The 14,364-nt window shown below is 33.1% G+C and overlaps 1 long non-coding RNA gene across 3 annotated transcripts; it reads right to left on the bottom strand.

Moving 5' to 3' along the window:
* Positions 1–502: 502 nt before the first annotated feature.
* LOC126667269 (uncharacterized) lies at positions 503–5,831 on the bottom strand. 3 transcript variants are annotated; one of them, XR_007638130.2, is made up of 7 exons: positions 5,702–5,831; positions 3,805–3,915; positions 3,025–3,091; positions 2,156–2,344; positions 1,505–1,803; positions 1,311–1,415; positions 503–1,183 (listed from the first exon to the last, which is right to left on the bottom strand). It is a non-coding gene; the product is annotated as an uncharacterized LOC126667269 (long non-coding RNA). The 3 variants fall into 3 exon arrangements; XR_007638129.2 differs by having other exon boundaries at positions 503–1,042; XR_007638131.2 differs by lacking the exon at positions 3,805–3,915 and having other exon boundaries at positions 503–1,042.
* Positions 5,832–14,364: the final 8,533 nt, after the last annotated feature.

Raw genomic sequence — 14,364 nt, 5'->3', positions numbered from 1 at the left:
GTAGCGACGGATTTGCGACGGACGTGGTCCGTCTCAAGATTTTTGGTCGCAAAACGTGTTAGCGACGGGTTTTATTTTCCGTGGAAAGTTTAGCGACGGATAGTCCGTCGCTACATTTTTCAAATCCGTTGCAAAAAGTCGTCTAAGGAGACAAAAATATAGATGTTTGTAGCGACGAGTTTGCACGTTTAGCGAAGGATATTATCCGTCGCTAAACAAAACAGCTAACGACGCCTTTTTTGTCTTAGAGAAGGCATGTTTAGCGCAGATATATTCATGGCTAACAGTTTTATTTAGCGACAGACAATATTTGTTGCTAAACGTGCCTTTTTTGTCTCAGGACAGGCACGTTTAGCGACGTACAATCCGTTGCTAAATAAAAATAGTCTGTCGCTATTTAACAGTTTTTTCGGCAGAATTTTGCCGTTTTCCGCTTTTTTTTTGTTATTCCTGTTTTAAGACCTGTTAAATACAGTAATTAAAATTCATTTATAGACAACAATAAATTGAAACTGAATACTTATATTTATGTAAATAAATATCAAATTATACATATAACATATAAAAAGAAAAAAAACGTAATATGTTCGTAAACTAATCAAACACGACATTAGAAATCTGCAGTATCGTCATCGTCTGATGGGGGAGGGGGGGACATGTGACCGATACTCTGTAGGAAGGTTAGGCATCATCCTTGCAATCTTCTCATGGATAAGATGGGCCATGCTCGCCTGGTACTGACGTTGTTGCTTCGCCAGCCGCTTCTCAACCTACCGCAGACCCTCCAGGATGCCGGCCTGCACACGGCGCTCGACCTCCTCATTCGCCTGCTGTGTCGACCTAGAAGCGCTACCTCGCTGCGCGCTGCTATTCGTGGTGGCATACCTACTGCTCGGCAAACCCAGGCTGTACACACAATGCTTCTTATTGACGCCTCGATGTCCAAAAACACTTGGGTCTCGTCCATATCCCCTAGACTCGAGGAGCTACCCTCTCCGATCAGAGACTGTGTCGCGGTAGCAAGCCTCTAAGCGATGGCGTCCTACAAATCAGTTAAAAAACATACTAGTTTAGTTTTATAGTAACTAAAAATGCACAACATATCAAAAGTAATCATAAATTTTAACGAAATTCAGCAGCATTTCCTCTATAATAAGAGCATCACCCATTTTTCAGAAAATTCCTGCAAGCAAATTACAATATATAATCAACCAACAAATATTTTCAATCTAATCACACAAACAAGTCTAATATATTTAACACCTAAGCCTATACACAACTTATAGAGTTTCAAGTTCATAAGAACTTACAGTCAAGTCCTAAGCCCGCTTGTCAACCGGCTTCTTCTCAGAATTCATGGAGTGAAGACGAGTGTACAGCTCTGTTGCAGTCGGCTTCTGGCCGAGCTCCTTAGCCTATCAGGAAAAAAAAAACAATTTCATTAGTAAGAAAATAAAACAAATACGTTATTTAGGTATTTTAATTACTGAATTTAGAAACAAACCATCACATCCATATGCTTGATATAGGAGTAAGATCCCCCCCCCCGTATGGCAGACAGAGCCTGTGCCGGGCCCGCCGTCTCGTTCATCTGATTTGCTCGGACTGTATCCGACTTCGTCTTCACCGCCTCTGTGGCCCAGAAGGCGTTCAAGGCATCCCAGATCTCCTAGCTCGCAGATCTATGCTTGGCGTCTGCTTTCTTCATCTTATGGACGTTGTCGTTATAGCGGATGGCTGCGTGAGTCATGAATACCTGTCGAGCTCCTCACTGTAGGTCGCCTCATCCCACCAGAACACCTTCTGCAAACAGTAAAAACATGAGAACATTTACCTTTATTTATAATTAATGTAAAATATTTAAAATTATAATAATTAAACAATAATTTATTAATTTAGAATAAGTAATTAATGTAAATTACAATTAATTAACAAAAAGTACTCTAATTTACCCAAGTTATTCAATTAACCTAAATATATAACGTAATAGTTAAACTAACATTTACACTCACAATTAACCTAACAGTTAAATTAACAATACACTTAACCTAAATTTAATCTAATTAAATTAACTAATCTAACAAATATTATAAATAGTCTAACCATTAAATTGACAAAAAATAAAATAAAAAACAAATAATTAACTACCACTAACCTACTGATCAGAGAACTATAACAGATGGCGTAGGAGGTCGGCAGCGGACTAAGGCAGTGGTCTCAAAGTGGCATTGAGGAAAAATCAACAACAGAGAAGGGACGGAGGCGGGTAATGTCACGACCCGATTCTCGGCGTCGAGACCGGCGCTAGGGAATAAGAGTGGTTGCTCCGAAACCCGTAGCAAGCCTTAAAAATACATTAAAAACCACTTAATTTTTTTCGCGGAATTCAAAACACATTTTCGAACATTTTAAAATCTCCGTTTAAAAACGTTCTGATAAAGATTACCATTTAAAACATGCATAATTTTCTCTTTAATTATTGCATTTTAAATTCAAAACCATTTCATTATGGTTTATCATGCATCTCATTATGCAAACCACCTTACTATGGTAATAACTGCATTTCACTATGTAGGCCATTTCATTATGGACTTAGCTGCATTTCATTATGCAGACCATTTCATTATGGATTTAACTGCATTTCATTATGCAGATGCGTTCGTTAAATTAAAACTGATACTTTTTAATTACTGGTTATCATTTTAACGCGTATTCCTCGAATACCGTCTTTTACAAAACTGATAACATGCATTCATGTATATAGCCACGCTGGGCCCCACATTATACACATAACATAGTTGCGTACAGTTTTCTTTACACTGTATCTCACAACTCCCGGTACCACCGTGTACCCGGGTTGCAACTATTTTCCAATACTATAATGCATGTCGTTAAAATATATTATAATCGTGTGATGAAAACAAAACAGAGTTCATACGTGACAAACATCGCAAATACTGACATGCTAAGGCGTCTGTCTATCTATTCTACTGCAGCTCTACAGATCAAAATAAGACCAATTACCATATACGCAAAACGAAGACTTCGAGAATCAAAAAGATGAGGTCTCGTCCAGACACAGACAATATTCCTGAAAAATAGTTCCACAACGTGGGTCAGATATACTGGTGAGTTTACAACTTACAAACACACATTAAATAATTTAACACGTTGTAAAATAGACATATTTAAATATTTACTACCGGTTTAATCACAGAAAGGTAATGCTTTAAATGAAATGTCATTTCTACTCCATTTCCCTCTAAGTCTCCTTTCAGACTTAGGTTAATAAACTAGTCGGTTGAACCCGTACATTCACTCGACTCTAGTTTATTTTTCCACAATCCTTTACAGCTCTAAACCGTACTTTAGGCTGTTTCCAACTTATCTCATAGACTCAACGACCGATAACATTTAATGTTCCATGACGCTGTTAGTCCTTAAATTAATCAGCCGAACTCTATCGTTCCATCGCCGTTAACTTGTTCGGGGTTCTAGACCGTCGTCTTAGAAACTCTCCCGCTATGTCTGGACCGTCGTCTCAGACTTCCAGACCGTCGCCCGGATTCACACAGTCATTCCACTTTACTCATAAAAATAAATATGCATGATTTAACTATTGATCACATAGTCCTATTATAGCCCAATAGGATGGCACGTTTCGTAGACTCATTCCATAATATTTTTATTTACTAAAAATAAATATACAATATATTTAAAATGCTTTATGATATTAATTTCCACATTAAAGTAATAATAGTAATTTTATTACTTTAATGTATGCATGTAAAAATGCAAACTCACAGACTGTCGTCCACAATTAAATACGCCATGACGATCCACTATTAGCCACTCGGTCTACTCCAACCGGTGCTCCTTCAATTTCATCCGTCTATAGTTGACTTTCCGTCACATCTATATTCAGGATTCGTGTTATATCGATTTCAAAGCATAGAATCCTAAGTCTAGAATTGACCTCTAGACACACACACACAAATACGATTTCATATCGTAAACAGCAAATATCACATCAAAAACATTTCATAAAACATTCTCTTTATCGGTCGTTTTCTCAACTTAACCGATTCATAATTCCTTCTCATTCTCGACTCTTCGAGAATTACGGACCTACTCTCCTTCGGGTCCGTTTCAGGAAAACACTTGAAATAAATTCAAGGTTTAATCGACATCTATGGCCTTTCATAATTATTCACAAATAATTATATATCTTTTATCTCCTTAATTAGTTTCATTAAACTAACCAAATTACCATATTGCCCTTTTTTCACATTACCCTTATTCCATTAATTACAGAACTAATTAATAATATTTTAATTATTAAAATTCGGATTTACTTTCAATATCGGGTCTAATCATTCCATAAGATAATTAAAACAGCCCCTTATTGGCTTAAATTCCTCTTTTGGTTAAAATACTATAATATCCTCAAACTTTTTAAAATTAACCATTTAGGTCCTTTCGTAAATCAATCGATTTTAAAATCGACAAAATTACTTAAAATACCCAAAATCATTTTACTTCAGATTATTAACAATTATAACCTGGAAACTTTAGCTAACATACCATATAGCCCCTCAAATTTGAAAAAATACAATTTAACCCCAAAACTCTAGTTTTCGGCAAAAACATTCAAATCTTTCCAAAATTTACCAAAATCATTTAAAATCTTTAAACATCATTCTACATCAGATTATATACATTTATAATCTGGAATTTTGATTAAAATACTGCTTGTTCCTTCATTTTTACGAAAGTTACATTTTAGCCCCAAAACTTTCAATTTTGAGAATCAACTCCAAATCAATTGAAAATCACATCAATCAATTCTTTAAATAATCTAAACTTACTCATCAACTCAATTTTATGGTCTAACATTTTATTCATAGACACGCAACACAATTTAGATTAAAATCGTAACTTTTAATTTCTCAACTATTCCTCAATTATGAATAATCCTATCAAATAAACCAAAACATATTTATTTTAATTATCATACTAAAACAGCAGCCCCAAAATTAAAATTAATTATTTTTCATAATTTTAACAATTTAAAACCGTATAAATTGCTAAATCCGAATCCGATTTTATCAACAATCAAAAATCATCCATTAAATCTTTTAATTCCTTAAATATTCAACAAATAAAGTTTATAAATTTTTATAAATAATTTCTGCCCAGAAATTTAAAATGACATAAATACCCTTGTTTTAACAATTTTAACTAATAAAATTATCAAAACCGAACCCGGTTAATAAACCATCAAAAATTCACAATTAAACACTTATTCATCATCAACCCAACATATAGATCAAACATAATTAGGATTATTTCCAGAAATTTAAAATCAATTCATTTACCCTTATTTTAGCGATTTTTAAAAAATTAAACTCTAAAAATCGAAATCCATTATTTATAAATAATACCCAACATTTTAATCAACTTTAATCTATGAAAATCAACCTTTAACATATATATTAAATTCATTTTTAACATCAGCCCAGAAATTAAAAATAATAATTTAATTTCACATATAAAAATGAATTATATCCGAAACCCAACAAAACAACAATTCAAACCAATTATTTAAGCATCAAACCACTATTTTTAACAACCTAAGCATGTATCTAAAACTCAAACAACATCAGAAAATTAAAATTAAAATTTGAGGTTGAAGGTATACCTTGATCCTACATGCAATGGTAGATAACGATCTACGCGAAATTTGCTACGTTTTTGGTTAAGGAATTTTTGTGAAATTTTGAAAGAAAATAAAGTTGTGTTTTTATTTTTGGGAGAATTTGGCACCCACACTAAAATGAATGAGAGAATGAGTTGCTTGGGGAAGAAGAAGACTCGTCAAAATATCTAGATATTTATTCCATGTTTTATTTATTTACAAGTTTGCCACTAGGCCATTTTCGTAAATAATTCAATCTTTAGGGGAAAAAACGGACTAAAATTTCTCAAATACTTCAAAACATTAAATCATAAATATATGGGCTGAATAAAATATTTTTGGGCCTCTTAAAAATAATTAAAATAATTATTTTGACGGTTTTTAGCGTAAAATCTCAAAATTCACATTTACCACGTAAAATTGCTAAAAGTCAAACTTATCGCCAAACACATTCTAAATCACATTTCCATATTTATAAATTCACCTCGTGAATTTAATAACTATTTTCGAGGTCCTAATTTATAAAAATTGGACACTCGCAAAAATAACCACTTTAACTAATACGGGGTATTACAGGTAGCACCAAAAAGCAAAGGAAAACGGAAAACCACGGTGGAAAGGGAAAGGAAAACGGAAAACCATGTCTGGAAAGGAAGGGGAAAAGGGACGGCGGCGGAAATTTTGTGTCAGTTTTCAGAAACTGAAAAGATAAAAGAGGGCATGGGTATTTTATTTTTGATTTTAGCGACGGACACAAAAATCCGTTGTTAAAATCGAAAAATAAATGAAACGATTCGTTTCATTTAAGGGTTTAGCGACGGATTGATCTGTCGCTAATTTAGCAACGGACTAAATAAATCGGTTGCTAAACACTTAAATGATATGAATCGTTTCAATTAAGAATGCATTTAGCGACGGAATATTAGATTTTGTCGCTAAATTTTCACAAAAAATCTTCTTCTTCCCTCCAACGTTAACGCCAGCCAATTACAGCGACGGAATAGTGACGAATAGTATGTCGCTATGCCTGCCATATATTTTGACAGTTTAGCAATAGATTTTAGGTTTGTCTTTAAATCCGTCGCTGTTAGATGATTTTAGCAACGGATTTCTAATCCATCGCTAAAATCCGCCGCTAATCATTTAGTAGTGACTCTCTAAAGTGTAGGAATGATTTTAATTATTGATTTATGTAAGCAGTGGATAAATTATTAAATTTAGCTGCATATAAATTTTAGTTTTATAATATTTCGACATGATTTTCACAAATATATATTAAATTATAACTTATTAAATAAATAAATAATACTAATACTTAACAAATAGAAGTATATGTATGTATACCTTAAGCAACTTTTAACGTTAGTTATTTATAATTTTATTTGGATAAATGAGTTATTTATAATTTTAATTATATAAAATAAATTTTGTGTTTAATTTGAAATCTGTTGTATACTACTGCTACCGCGGCCATTCTTTTTTAATATGAAATCTGTGATTTTGATTAACATATGGATCAAAACATGGCTCATTCTAAAATACCAACAATTTCCTATTTTTTACCTGTTATAGCCGGTCATTGACCAACTATATAATACGTAACTTTGCTCCAATTTTCATTTAGTTTTCCTTTCTAAACATTTTTTCTTCTTTCTTTTGGTTGTGAAATCAATATTCTCATGAAAGATTTATAATCGTAATCTCACGATGACTTTGCTTTTAGTATCCCTACTACATAGTATAATAGCGAATGGCGTATAAAGTCATCGCGGTTTAAAACTACTAGCTCGTTATAATTTGGAAAATGCTTCATGACCCACTATTTTAATCCAACTCTTCTAACCCACCGTACGTGGCAAGGTTTTATTTGTCCAATTTCCTTCTAACAGTGTATATCTCAATTTTCCTCTTTAGATTCATCAACTGTTTAATTGCCACGTTAGATAGTGCAATAAAAAAGGACAAAAATGGTGAATTAAATAGCATTGCTCTTATATTTTATATTGATTTTATTAGTTCATCATAATTTCAAATCACTGTATATTCATTTGGAATGACCATTTTATAGATAACTTCTCCATAACACATCAGTTTTAATCGAGATTAGGCTGCAAATATTGGCACAATAATGTTGATCAACCATCATATAATAATAATAATAATAATTAATGCCTACATTAAAACTAACATCATAATTAACTTACTCATTTCAAAAAAAAACATCACAACTTGCTTGTGGCTTTTATTTCGTACATAGATTGATCAAGAATAAGAAACCAAATGCACATTTTCACGGACTGTTCCACTTATAACATGTATCAATCTCACCGAAATCATTCTTCAGCAAGCACGGTCCGTCAACATGCACTGCCCAGTAACAATCTCCGCATGAACTACTATGTGCGCGATCATCGTAAATATTAAAAAATTTGGGCTGTCCTGCCCATGTAAAACCACAAAAAAACAACGTAGTTCCGAAAATATTTGGTGTAAATGCAAACTCATAAGTTTCTTGGGGATGAAGTAAGTGGTCGCCTAGGTCGTCGTTTTTCGACTTGCAATGCACCATTAGGTCGATATTTTCACCGATGTCGTTTCTGATATGAACGTGTTTGGCTTCGGATAAAATCACTGACACTAGTAGACATAGAACCAAGATTGATTGTTTGAAATTACCCATGATTTTTTGTTTATAGTATGCTTTTTGATGCTATGTTTTGAACAATATATGGAGTTTTATAGCTGACATTGTATTATATTTTTAGAAATAAATTTGGGGGGAATAAACAGAAAAGGTATAGATTAGCTATCTATGATTCTGTTACCAAACGGTTTGATTTTATTCATATGTGTACAATCATGTCTTTCCTTTTGTTTTGAAACTTTCCTATATATATATATATATATTCAAATTTGCTCAAATTTTTGATTTTATTCAAAATTTGTATATATGGTGAAAAAATAAAGTGTTTGATCAAAATAGAAGCAACATTCTTTTAAAATAATCTGTTTCCTTATAAAATTATCAAAATCGAATTTTTAATTTTCTTGCTTTATAAAATTATTTCTTTCTTTCTTTAATATTTTTATACTAAAATTAGGAAAATCAATCAAAGAGTGTAATATTAATATGATTTATTTAGCATTTGTTATTAAATCATAAAAGATAATTTAATTACTAATTAGTTTTTTTTCAGAATAATAATTGAGTTTGAAATGGTAAACTTGCAGCAAAATTTTAAAAATATAAAAAACTTCAAGTTAATAAGCTATCAAAAATTGGAAGAACAGAATTAAGAGGTAAAATTCATTTTAAAAATAGACATAAATAGAGAATCAATTGACATAAGAAAGGCTTTTATTTATGAGATTTTAAATGGGTTTACTAGGTTATTAGATTAGATAAAAAAAGTAAATTTATTAAGTTAGATTAAAAAACCAAGAAGATAATATAAAATAGGAAACAAAAAAAGTAAAACATCCAAGATAGAAAAAATAATGGAATTAATAAAAATAAAGACTTGTAATTTCTTTTATAACTAAGCAACGCATGATTTTTTATAAGTAAAAAAGTCTTCTACTTATATTTTCCTTTGAAGGAATTTTTTAAAAATAATAAAAAATGTATATATAGTTGTAGAAGATAATAAATTATAATAATAATAGAAATGAAAGAAGGGTCAATGCGCCCCCCGAATTTATAACACCGGTCATCTAACCCAGTTTATATTTTTTTGAGCAAATAACCTCAAAACTCTTCATTTTTGGGCCAAATAACCCCATAATTTATATTTTTATTTCAAAAAATGGATTTAGAATAATTATATCGCAACAATTAAGGAAGTATCTAATTATTTTTTTACATCCTTCACCTCCGATTTGTATTTTACGCGTTTTAAAAATACAATGATAGGGTTGATTGCTAAAAAATGAGGAGTTTTGGGGTTAGTTGCTCAAAAAAGTATAAATTGGATTAGATGACCCTGTGTCACAAGTTTAGAGGGCGCGTTGACCCTTTGTTTTAATAGAAACTGAAAATGTAATAGTACGACTGCATTATAATTTTTTTTCAAATGTATTTAATCGGTTAAATTGGCGGTCAGACCGGTTAAAACAATCAAACCAAAAATCAATGGTTTCATCAGTTTGGCTACTGTTTCGATTTTTAAAACAATATTGAAATTCCAACAAAAAAACTCATAATTTTTAAGGCATGTTTTAATAGAAAAAATAGTTTATTAGAAAATTATATATAAAGACATGAATGTATATATCTAAAAAGGTTAAAAAAGGATATTAAAAATCCATATTAATTTTTTTTTTGAAAGGTAGAATAATATTAATAATCTGAAGCAATTACATTTGTAAGAAACTCACGAAAGTGACAATACCACTCCTGATGACCTGAAATGTAACGGGCAGATTGCGCTAAAACATGCGTTGCCTGATTTGCAGATCGTCTTACGAATAAAAAATATAAATTACTAAATTGCTTCGATAACTCCAAACAATCACCAATAAGCGCTTCCTTCAAGTTTGGGTTTTTCATTTCTAATATCACATCTCTCGCATCCGATTCGACCACAATATTAGAAGAACCCTTTAACCAGCTGAGTGCTTCATGAATACACATAATCTCAGTTGAACGCGCCGAAAAATTTCCATGTATGCAAATCAAACGTGCCATAATAAGATCACCAAACCAGTTTCTAACAACGATACCAAAACCGATGTTATTTCTATCCTTGAAGACTCCAGCATCCACATTTACCTTCCAGAACCCCACTTCTGGCTGCCTCCAACTGTACAATCCATCATTCGGCCCCACACTCGCCCTTCTCAAATGAGGACCTGCAAGATGAGAAGCTTGCCATGCGGCAAGATGACCTGAAGCAGCTCCTAAAATATAAGATGCGTTCCCCACCTTTCCCTTCCAGGCCGAATTATTTCTGTTGATCCATATAAACTAGCAGACCATATCAAAAATAGCACCATCATCATTATTTAAATTTGTCATCCAATCAACGCACCATGATTGAAAGTCACTAGCAGCTGACATCATTTTGCGAACCCCTACTGAACTCCTTCACTCGACGGCCACCAAGCAAACACAAAATAGATGGAAAAGAGTCTCATCTCCTCCATTACATACAGGGCAGCAAGAATTAATATAAACTCTTTTAGATGCTAGGACTTTCGCTGTAGGAAGAAACACATACATAGCTCACCAATTAAAATTTTGAACGTGTAACAGCACTTTCAAATTCCATATTTTACACCACCAAGTATCCTGCCGCTGCATTAAACTACCATAAAGAGATTTGTAGCAGCTCTTAACACTGAACTTCCCCTTATCCTCTAGGACCCAATGCCATGAGTCAGCCACTACTCTTCTACTCACTGGAATACTAAGGATGCGAATTACATCCTGCTGATCGAACATATCCCTAACAAGACCAACGTCCCATGCTCTGTTATCAACTTTGAAAAGTTGATTTACCGTTGCATTTTCCAGACCTGGTGGTGCCAAGCAGTTCACAAACCTAGACCCGTCCCCGCCCAGCCATGGGTGAGCCCAGATTTTCGTACTCCTCCCATCACCCACTCTGATACGAGCCCCTTTTCTAACTACAGCTTGAGCCTCAAAGATACTTCTCCACACGAAACTTTGGTTAACACCTAATTTAGCAATAATAAACGAAACATTAGGAAAATATTTTTCTTTAAACACTTGAACCATAAGATTATCTTATAAGCTAACCATCCTCCACATTTGTCTAGCCAACATAGCTACATAAAACTCCCGGATTTTCTTAAAGCCCATGCCCCCGACTTTCTTAGGCGTGCGAAGTCTCTCCCACCTAGCCCAATTTATCCCGGCTTTCTTACTCTGATCTTGATCCCACCAAAAAGAGTTCATCATCCTTTCAAGTTCCTCACAGAGTCAAAGAGGAATCAAGAATACATTCATTGGCATATTCCGGCACCTCTCTCTCGTCACTTCTCAGCTGCAAATTCTTCGAACGACTGGTTTTAGCTTCAATATTTTTCATGAAGTTAGGAACCCTGTTACCATTCCACTCAACTAAAGCTTCCTTTATATCTATAAGTTTCTGGACCATGTTAAATTGATCACCATTCCTCTAGGAATTTGAAACAACATCAGCACACTCTTCCTTTGACAGCCAAGTATTATTGAACTTAAATGTTGGTTTAGAACAAATATTCTCCACTCTAGACAAAAAAACTTGGAGAGGAGAGTTTATTTTAATTGCGTTTTATTATCGTTTTTGATCTAGATCTAATGGGGCAACTACTGGCGGGACCCAGAGTTCAAGAAGTATAAAGGAGTTGCTTTATGTGTTTGAATTTTGGATAGCAAGTTGTGAGTTTTCTATTTACTTTGTGTATTATTTTTATAAATTGTTGTTTTGTGTTATTAGGATATTGGATGCATTGCATATTCTGTGATTTTGTGATATGTTAGATTATGTTTCGATTTGAGTACATTATGATTTTGGTTGTAATGTACGAAGGAGGATTATGCATAATAAATATGAGGTTTACTCGGCGGAATTGTTAGGGACTCATAACTTGGGATTTAAACGATGGTAGCAGTTAACTCGGTGGAATTATCTTGGGCCATACCACTTGGATTGATTTGATTTGATAACGTATAGGTTATTATAATACGTAAAGTCAAAATATACATTATGATAATATACATATGATAGTTGAAAATATAAAAAAAATGAATGAATAAGTAGCTAATTAATTTTAAAAGTTAAAATAATATATTATAATATAGTAGAGATTATATTTTAAATAAAACAAGTGGTTCTAGTGATATCCGTACCGAACCGTACCGAACCGTTAGGACCGAATCCTCGTACCGAACCGTACTGAAAATTAAAATCTCTGAACCAAACCGATTATTGGTACGGATCAGGAGATTCAATTTTTGATATCCCCGACTTTTAGTTTGGTTCCGGAGATTTGTCAATTCTCGGGTTCCCCCGAACCGTGCTCACCCCTACTTACTAGAGGCCACTTATGACTTGTGGCCAAAATAAGGATTTCGGGCCCACTGCCAACGTTATATGAACCTAAAGGATCACACGCTATGAATAAGCCCAAAACAAATATAGGTTTTATAAGCCCAATAGAATAATGTGATTAATATATATATTGTCTTTACAAGGTAATACTGATAATTAATATATATGTATAGTTATCAAAAGGAAATTTTTTATACATAAACTCAAAAGGGTTATAAAATATATAGTAATTAAATAGGATCAAAAATAAGTTTTTAAGTAAACCCGCTTATTTTAAGTAAACCCTAAATGTGTTGTATCCTATAAATACTTACTTAAGCCTAGGGTTTTATATGTATATATTTTTTTGAAATCAAACACAGAACATTATTTACGAAATAAAAAAATCACATTAGGTTCGAAATTGCTTTTGAGAAGCAAAAGGTGCTAGCACACAAGCACTCGTTTTGGGGAGAAATTGTTCGTGTGGATACTCGTAGAGAATGCATTATATTGGAGGTGTTTTGGTCTGAGGTAAGATATAACCAAACTGAACCACCTATCTTCCTTCCTACAAAGATGTCGTGAACTCGTTACTCAGTGAATTTTATATATAATTATGTCAATCTAATTGAATTACATGGATCTTACTTTTGGATTTTGAATAAAATTTTAAAGATCCACTGCGTTATAAACCTAAAAAATCCAACACTCCTTCTTGTAGTTACTTAACAAGGATTGTATTAAGGTGATATATGTTGATGACACTATTATCACAGGCAACAATACTTCTCATTTGCAATATATTATTGCTTCCCTTAGTACTCACTTTGCTCTTAAAAATGTAGAACAATTGAACTACTTTTTTGGAGTTGAGGCAACTTGACTTCCTTCTAGTCTATTGTTAACTCAAAGCAAGGTCTATTGTATCGCATGCTTGTTGGAGGTTTAGAGTATTTGAGTTTGACTCGCCCTGACATTTCATATTTAGTTAAGGTGGCTCAGTTTATGCATTATCCAATGGAGATCCATTGGCAAGCAGTTAAATGTATTTTAAGACTCCAATCCATTAAGAATTCTAGTATTTACTTCAGCCTTCTAATATCACCGCATTTACAAAATACTCCAACTCAGATTGGGTGGGCTCTCTTGATGACCGACATTCATCATCAGGTTTATGTTTATTTGTTGGCTGTAATATTATCTCTTGGGCCTAACGAAAGCAACGTACCGTTGCTTGTTCATCTACCAAAGTTTAATACCGTTCTTTGACTTCCACGGTCACAGAACTTGTATTGATTCAATCTTAATTAAACAAACTCGGCTATGTGATCGATACACCGCCAATACTATAGTGTGATAATCTCAGTGCTACTTACTTAACCACTACACCAACCTTTGACTCTTAGTCTCCTTATTTCGAAATTGATTTTCACTTTGTCCAGAAATTGATTGCCGATAAAAAGCTGCAAGTAAAATACATTTCTTCTCATGATCAAAAAGCTAATGTATAAACCAAGCCATTACACAAACCTTGGTTTCAACTATTACGAGACAAATTGACTTTTTATTCGCACGATGATTAATTTGCAGTAGGGTGATGATGATATACTTTCAATTATGTAGCTG

This window comes from Mercurialis annua, linkage group LG2 (genome assembly GCF_937616625.2).
Source record: "Mercurialis annua linkage group LG2, ddMerAnnu1.2, whole genome shotgun sequence".
Classification (NCBI taxonomy): domain Eukaryota; kingdom Viridiplantae; phylum Streptophyta; class Magnoliopsida; order Malpighiales; family Euphorbiaceae; genus Mercurialis; species Mercurialis annua.
Note: the sequence above shows the minus strand (reverse complement) of the source record. Positions and strands in the feature narration are given on the sequence as shown.